At 43.2% G+C, this 8941-nt stretch overlaps 1 pseudogene; it reads right to left on the bottom strand.

Moving 5' to 3' along the window:
* Nucleotides 1-3914: 3914 nt before the first annotated feature.
* On the bottom strand, nt 3915-8372 carry LOC134370527 (la-related protein 1-like; annotated as a pseudogene).
* Nucleotides 8373-8941: the final 569 nt, after the last annotated feature.

The following is an 8941-nucleotide window of genomic DNA, read 5'->3' as shown; positions in this document are numbered from 1 at the left end:
ATTGTGTGCCCCCGAAATTCATATGTTGAAGACCTGACCCCCAGCACCTTTGAATATGACTGTATCTGGTGATAGGTTCTTTAAAGTGGTAATTAAGGTTAAATAAGGTCATAAAAATGGAGCCCTAATCCAACATAGCTGATGTCCCCATAAGAACAGAAAAGATACCAGGGATATAAGAACAGAAAACATACCAGGGATGTACACACACAGAGGAAAGGCCATGTGGGGACACAGCAGGGTGGCAGCCATCTGTACGCCAAGAAGGGGGACTTAAGGAGATACCAAATCTACTGACACATTGGTCTTGGACTTCTAGCCTCCGTAAATGTGAGACAATAAATTTCTGTTGTTTAAGCCACCCAGGCTATGGTATTTGTAATGGTAACCTTAGCAGACTAATATAGTAGGTTTGGGGAGGGCTCAAGACTGCCTTTCTAACAAGTTTTCAGATGATGCTGATGCTGCTGGTCTGGGGACCACACTTCATGAGCTACTGTGCTGGGAAATCTTTGGCAAGCCCACTTTGTTTTACCTGAAAACCCTTGAGGATCAGGGTTAGGATCTTAATTATTTCTAGTGATCCTTGTGCTGAACTACCCCAAATCAAAAAGGGTCAGTTATGCCAGGGTGCATGACAGTGGGTGCCACTCACCTTACAGTTGATGACTAAGAGGCACATTCGAATAGCTGCTTGTTGTTTCCACATACACAGAGAAGTTCTGAAAGGGGACTTTCCTGTATTGTTTTTATTTCTTTAAAGTATTATCTTTCCAGAAGCTACTTTATGTTAAAATACAGGATGACAGAATCGAGTATACAAAAAAGAAAAAAGAAATTTTGATAATCTGACAGTACAATTCAGTGTAATTCACAAATTAAACTGAGCAGCTAGCAGATAGTAACACTGAACTAATGTATTACCTCTTTCACCTTGAATTTGCATTTTAAAGTAGACTCCGATGTGTGAAAATAAAACAAATACTATTGATGTCTTTGTTAAAAAAAAGAGTCCTCAGCTACATTGCTAAGATTTTGATTCAGTAGATCAGGTGAACTCAAGACTCTTTATTTTTTATAAGGGTATTTGGAGATTCTAATGCTGGTGGTCTGAATACCACTACATAAGAAACATTGACCTTGAGGAATGAGTAAGGGGAAAATATTAAAGATTGGTGTGTGGGCAAATGGGGAGAGATTCAAAAAGTACAGTGCTGTGATTCATGACCTTGGCTAATCTTGAAAAACTGTAATAAACTAATTAACATGAATATAGTACTTCCTATCACAGTCAAATTGAGTGACTAAGCTTCTTAAGTTTCTGAGTGGTCTCCCTGCTCCCTTCCTTATTTCTGAGGTGCTCAGTTTCTCTCCAAAACCCTTACTCTGAATTGAGAATAAGAGAGAAACTTATTACTTAAAAGAGAATGCAAAAAAAGTGCGGATGAATTGCTGGTTTAGAGGAGCACAAGGGTACGGTATGGAGAGGTAGGAAGAACACCAGGCTGGGAGTCTGAGTATTGGGAGTCCGGCTGCGGTTGTTGTATCTTGATTCTGCCCGGCTATCTACAGGAGCAAGGGTAACCTTAAAAACTAAGGTTCCCATTTGTGTAAAGATGGCATTAGATTGGATGATTTTTAAAGTTCCATCAGGTTCCAGTATTTTATAACTTATCCAATAGATGTTAATGAAATCCTAAGGAGTGGTGTTGAGAGTACCTAATATTTTAAATTCTTTCCTAAATCAGTGAATGACCAATAATAATTAGTAGTAATAATAATAGTAAATATTGGTATCTCCAAAGGGACGGCCAGTAAATAATGCTCCTATTCCCCATTAGTCTTCTAAACCTGCTGAAAAGCAAGACAGATGAGAGAATTAAAAGGGTATCTTTTATTAATAGAGGCCATGTTAGAAGACATGGCTGTAAGTCTTATGCACCAATCTTGACAATGCTGGACTGGCACAGGCCAGATAAGGTTTAGGGCATGGAAGAGCAGAACATATCTTTGTTCTCTTTGATTCTATGGACATGTTTTCTTCTTAGAGCTGAGTGTGGACAGTTGTTCTTTCTAAATGTACTAATCAGAGAAGTCTTTCCCTAGAGGCAAAGGAGAGAATGTAGAAAATGGAGAGAGGCCAGTACAGGGGTCTCTGGACCTGGAAAAAACCCTCTGAATTGGGGAGATAAGCTTCATCTACCACTTTTCTCACCATTTCTTGAAGTCCACAAAGTTTGCAAGATGAACCACTCACTCAGGGTCACACAGCTGGGAAGGAACAGAGCCAGCACTGGAGCCTGGTCCTGATGGCCTCCAGAATCAGCATTCCTAATACTCTGCCAAAGCCTTAGCCTTGTGGGGTGTGTGTGCAAATCCCCATACTAATATAGAGGGAAGCTAAGTCCAGGTTAAAAGCCTGGATTTCAACTGGGATAATCACCCATCACAGCCACCATCTTCTTTGGGAATATGAGTACGTTCACTTAATTTTAAGTGAAGAAATATACTCACTGCTTTTCTAATTCTTGACCCCACCCCATCCTGGTAGGCCTGCAGATGCTGCAGAATTACTTGGTATACTCCTGCCCTCAAAAAGCTGTAGTGGTCTTCGGTTTCTCACAAATACAAGACTGCTATGTTACTATTAAGACTTAAAATTACTGGGCTGAACAAACACAGAAGCACATTGTTTCTCAGCATTCACCGTCCTTTCTGGCTAAAATAAATCCTAGTTCTTTAGAGTTTGGGGAGGCCTATTTCCCTTTAAAAATCATCAGAACTTTTGAATTTGAAAATTAGATGGAAAAAGAAGCTTATGAAAGTAAAATTCATATTCAATTCATATTCACACAGACACACACACACACACACAGTGCTAGTAACAACAGATGCCTCTGCTTGCAGTAACAGATTTATCCTAAATCTGGATACAATGAACTTCTTTTATTTCCTTAAATAAGAAGATCTTTGGCCAGAGTTGTTGGAATATTTCTCTTTTGTGAGTTAAAAAATAATTTCAGCTTATATTTTAATTATGTGAAACGAAGAAAACTGAATTCGCTGGCATGTAGACCCATTAATTTGGTTATTCTTTCATTAATCCTAGCTTGGTTCTTCAAAGAGTGTAATATTTTAATACTTAGATCACCAAAAATTTAGAGAATTTTAGGTTTCAAGACATTCAGAGATTACTATAGGAAGCATTAGATTAATTAGCTTACTGATCATATAGTAGATAATTTTCCCTTTATTTTTGACTATACACCTATCAATATATGATACTACACAACTTTTACATATATGAAAGGCCGTAAGAGTGGAGCAAATGAGGAAAACTTGTATTATTATATATAAAACACTAGATCTTTGCATATTCACACATTTTACATCTTACTAAGTGAACTTTGGATATAATTTTTCAGATAAATTCTGGGAATAATTAACATTATCATTTCTATTCTATATGCTGTGCTGATTTGCTTCCACCGCTTAAAAGGGCAGTATTTTATATAAGGGTTTCAGCAAGTGTTGGATTATTGGTCTATTGGTTGTACTGTTTCCCCCCAGGAATTGTTAATTCTTCCCTCTTACTGGGGAACTCAGTTTAGGCTTTTTTTTGTTTGTTTGTTTTAGTTTTCCAAAACTTTACTCAAAGCTTTAATTTTTAAATGTTTCTCTATCTTTTTTCTCAATGATATACCGTGTGTGTGTGTGTGTGTGTGTGTGTGTGTGTGTGTGTGTGTGTCCCTCTGATAGCTCAAACGGTGTACACATTGCTTCTCAGCACGAAGGCCGGTCCTAATAACTCTAGGCCTGTGCCTCCTCTGTCCCCTCTCCTGGGACTTGGCACCCCCGTGGACTCTCAGCACTCCATCCCTTCTCCCCTTCTAACTCCAGAAATAAGGGGCTTTTCACTTTCCCAAAGTCTGTGTGTCGGAGTGCTGGCTTGTCCATGGTGCCGGGGGTTGGCCGATCAGGTGGCAGGCCTGCCGGGAGACCTCACTGCCGCCACCTCCTTCCGTCACTGAGTGTCGCTGTGGTTGCCCTCCTTACCCAGGGAGGAATCCACTCGGAAGTCTTCAAAATTTCGGAATCTGCAGAGGTATTCTTGCAGTGTGGGGCCAATGCCCACATTTTTGGCTTTGGAATATTTCAAGAAGGCCCAGAACTTCTCCAGCCCATGAAATTGGCCAGGTTCATAGTCCCTCATGGTTTCCTCCTGAAGATCCTTGACTAGCCCAGCCAGGACTTCTTTTCCAGGCCATAACTGTACTATCGAAAAAGGCCCTCCAGGGCTGAGCCCGTGGCTCACTCGGGAGAGTGTGGCGCTGGGAGCGCCGAGGCCGCGGGTTCGGATCCCATATAGGGATGGCCGGTTTGCTCACTGGGTGAGCATGGTGCTGACAACACCAAGTCAAGGGTTAAGATCCCCTTACCGGTCATCTTTTTAAAAGAGAAAAAAAAAAAAAGAAAAAGAAAAAGAAAAAGGCCCTCCAAACCGCATCTGCAGCCTGCTGTGGCGTCTTCCAGAGCCAGCTGCTTGAACTCCTCGTACATCTTTTCGTTGAAGTGATCTCGGAGGAAAAGGGACCAGAAGCGGAAGAGAGTGTTCCTCTCCGGAGACCGGCCAACGCCCAAGCGTTTCTGCTCGTCGAGGCGGCGCCTGTGATGCTTGTGCCAGACGTGTTTTGTGAAGCTGTTCTCCTCGAGCAGACCATGGGAAGAATGCTGGAACCTGGGCAGGGACTGAAGGGCACAGCCACAGCTGCCAACTTCAGGCGTCCCTTGTGAGGGACTGGAACTGAAGGGAGCAGTCCAGAGCCTGTGCTCCTGGGGATCTGTCACCAGCCCACATGACTCTCCAAGGGTGGGCTCAAGCTGTGTCTTGTCTTCCTTTTTCGAGGCATCTTGGCACCTAGTGTCCATTCTTCTTTCACCACTGCATAAAACCCTGATGGCTGGCTTGAGTCTCTGAGCTGCAATGTCCGGGGAGTGCAGGGGTTGTGGGGGTAGGGGTGGAACCGGGGTAGTCCAGGAGGAACATCCTGGTTGGGATTCACAGAGGGCTTCAGTGGGTCAGAGTGCTCCCAGCTGATCATGCTGACTTTCTTGAAGTTCTCAACTTCTTGCTTGATCCGGGAAAATTCAAGTTCATACTTCTCAGTCCACAAGTCCTGCCCATAGTAAAAGTGTCTGTCATTAATGACCTTGGCCAGCTCAGTGCTCATTTTGGCAGATGAGGTGTGGTTGCCTGTGTGGTTCCCCCCCTGGTGTCAGTGCATGTAAGGTGGTGTCGGGGTGACAGTGAGGATCTTGTTGACATCCTGGCCATCAATCTCATAGTCAGAGTCCTCATCAGACCAGGTGGTAAAGGTGCTCTTCTGCCCATCCATCTGCTCCATCTCGTGAAACAGGAAATCTAGATCCTCTTGCTCATCCTGATGCTGCTGGGAGGGCAGCTGCTGAGGCAGAGAGGTTGTGTGGGCAAACCTGGGCTCCTCTGCCTTCTTAGACTGCGTGGAGGAGGGCCGAGGCCTCTTCTTCACTTCAATCGAGTTGTCAGAATCCAGGTCAGGCAGGCTGGCAGACAGGCCCTTGGGCAGTGTCTTTATGTTGCTTACCTTCTTCCTCTGTTTTGGTTGGCATTAGGGTGACTGCATGGGGAGAGCCAGGTGCTGACTCTGTCTCCTGATAGTGCTGCTGGGGGACAAACTCGGGACAGTTGAGAAGCTGGGAAAAATCAGTTTGTGAATAATTGACTATTGGGGGACCAGGAAGAGGGCACTTTTCATGCTCTTCCCTACTATGGACTTTCTCATCGACCGTCTCCACCCACCTTCCTATCCTTTAGGGCTGCAAAGATGAGTGGAATGTCAGTGGTAAGGAGCCTGTTCTCGGTGGAAGGAAGCAATAAACGGTGCTTGGAAGGAAATGTCGGCATCCATTTTCCACCGTAGGAAGAAGTCTTCGCTCTAAATTGTCCACACTGAAGTAGTATTCAATGTGGCGCTTGATGTAGTCTTTAAGCAGCTACTGGTCCACGCTGTAAAGCTCAGTGCTGCTGACATTGTCAAAGTAGTAGGTGATGTTGTTCATATACTTTGGGGTGTGAGGCCCCTCTGCACCATCAAACTTTCGGTAGCTGCATTGGTAGTCAAAATGGGTCGATGTCTCATCCTGGTCCTGCCAGGCAGGATCCGGTTTGGTCTCTGGTTGCCAGGCTGGGGTGAGGGTGGGGAGCACTGATGTGGGAATGTAGGTGGCAGGCTTAGACCCTTTGATCTCCCCGTGGCTGGGTTGGCAGGTGTATGTCTCAACTCCTCTCCTGGAGTGAGGTGTGAAGCCAATTTCTCTCTGGGTGCTTCAGGCTTCATGTCTATTTTCAATGGAACCCACTTGTGTTTGTTTCCTTTTCTCCTGCCTGCCTCACTGGCAGTCCTCCTAAACATTCTTCTCCCCCATCAGTCCAATTTGGTTTTCAGGCTCTCCTTACTATCATTCCTGTCTCCTTTCTCCTGTTCCTTCCTCTCCTTCTTGGGTGGCAGCTTACAGGCAGGCTGAGGCTTGTGGGACTATAGCTGTACACTCTTGTGGGCTGTCTCTTCAGGTGTGGGCCAGTTGATTACATCTCCAAAGTCACCAACTTGCTGCCTTTGCGCTATTTAGGAATTGCTGCCCTCACCACCTTGGCTGGTGCAGAATGTTCTGGAAGAGTCTGTCTGGTCACCTTATGTAGGATGGGCAGCAGCGTGTTCTTAGTCCACAGGTTCACCTTAGGCGGGGGAACTTCCATGAAGGTGAACTCCCTGCTGCCGCCCTTCTCCCTGTCTCTGACGTCTGGGCCCTCATCGCCAGGCAGCTGCTGCAGCTGTGGGTTCTCACGCTCCTGCTGCCCTGTGCCCTCTTTGTGTCTTGATGTTCCAACATGTACTTTTACAGCTATTGGAAGTTAACTTTTAAATAAATTGATTCATTCTGATGAAATGGAATCACTTGTTCATTAGATAGATAGTTATTTAGCACCTACTATGTGTGAGGCATTGTTGTAGCTGCCACAGGAACTCTAATGATGTGGTCATTAATCATTCATTTCTAGGAGGTCAAGGACTATGACTGCGACAGCATCCCAGTTGGATCCTCAATACTTGCTGTGATGCTTGGCACATGGCAATTACTTATGAACTACTTCCTGAACAAATGAATATGATGTACCTTAATTTAAATTATTATTTAATGCTCCTTAAAACTTTTTTGATTGAAAATTTTTTGTTCGTTTTTTGTTATTTATATTGTTTTCTCTATAAATTTCTAAGAAAATATTATTCATAATTGATTTAAATAAATTTTTGTTTTTACATAAAAGATAGCAAAAATAATGAATCCACATTGTATAAAATTTGTAGTTCTTAAAGTCTTTAACCATCTAATAGCAATATTATATCTCACAATAGACTACTTTTGAGGACAACTCAGATTTCTCTTAAATAACATTTTTTAAAAAATTTCACCATTTGCATATAAAGAATAGTGAAATAATGAAACCAAGACAAATATTTCTTATATGTGGCACTCAGAAAGAATCAGGAGAAAATGACAATGCCAGGGCTTGGATCAGTAGCTAAGTTTGCAACTTGAACTTAGTGGAACTTTCTCCACATTTATATGGGCGGAAGGGTGTGATAGTGGGTTGTAAGTTCTGTTCATGTCATTTCTCACAAATTCTTCTCTGAGTTAGTTTGAATACACGTGCGTTGTTGAGGTTGGGGTGGGGACACAGCAAGGGACATAGTTGGAGAACTCCAGCTGTACATTACTGTCTTTACAAGATGGGGGTTAAGCCATTTTTCCCTAAGATTGGTGGGCAAGGTTCAAGCAGTATTATGCTGAATTTCCACAGCACCTGTTTTGCAAATAGAGGAGACTAGTCAAAATTAATACTTAATGCAATGATAAAATCAAAATTCCTTACCATGACCCATAAAACCCTACAATTGTCTGACCATATCTATTATCACTCTCTCCTTAACATGTAGGTCTTCATGTCATGGCTCAAACTTTCCAAGGTCTTTTCTACCCTTAGGGTCTTTATACTTGCTCTTTCTCATCTGGAATATCCTCCTCCTATTTCTCCGTGGCTTCCTTCTTCTCATCTTTAGGTCCCCGCTCAAACATCACCTCTTACTATGACCATCCCTGGCTACCATTTAATATAGCTCTTCTGCTCCCTGGTCACTCTCTATTCTTGTGCAAGCCGGGCTTGTTTGACCTCCGATCTGATCCTTGCCAGTCTCCTGCTGGACTGTTTGACAGTGGGGTTGACTGCTGTGGGCTCTTTCCCAGGCTGGCATGTCTCCAGCTTCCTGCTGCATTAGGCCAATGGGTGGCACTGATGTGGAGATTGAAGGAATTCCTCCCTGTCCCCTGGAGTGGTATCTCCAGAAGTGCCTGTGTTTTCTCCATGGCTCCAGCTCCCCACTTCAGGTGCATTGTGGTTCCAGCTTCCTCCAAATGATCTCAGTCCTTAGAATCTGGTAACATGACCTCCTTCCTTTGTCCCTCCAACCTAGGAGTGGTAATGACATCCTGCTCTTGCTCATCTCTGGGAAGTCTCACTGTGCTATTTGACTCTTTAGCTTTTCCACTAATTCATTATCTTTGTTTTAAATACTTAGAGGATTTCCTTTATTGTACACTGTCTAATACAAAATTGTATTACTCTGCTTTATTTTCTTTAGAGTTCTTATCACTATCTGCCATTATTTTTGATGCTGCTTGTACTATTTGTGTTGCACTGTACTGTTGCCGTTTTACCTTAGTAGAACGTAAGACATAAGAGGACAGATACTTCATCTTATCTATCATTGTATCCCCAATATTTAGCACACAGTGCATGGCACATGGTAGTTCAATAAACATTTTTCAAGTAAATAAGTCTGGA

Source organism: Cynocephalus volans, chromosome 2 (assembly GCF_027409185.1).
Source record: "Cynocephalus volans isolate mCynVol1 chromosome 2, mCynVol1.pri, whole genome shotgun sequence".
NCBI classification, from domain to species: domain Eukaryota; kingdom Metazoa; phylum Chordata; class Mammalia; order Dermoptera; family Cynocephalidae; genus Cynocephalus; species Cynocephalus volans.
The sequence above is the reverse complement of the archived record's forward strand: the minus strand, read 5'-3'. Positions and strand labels throughout refer to the sequence as shown.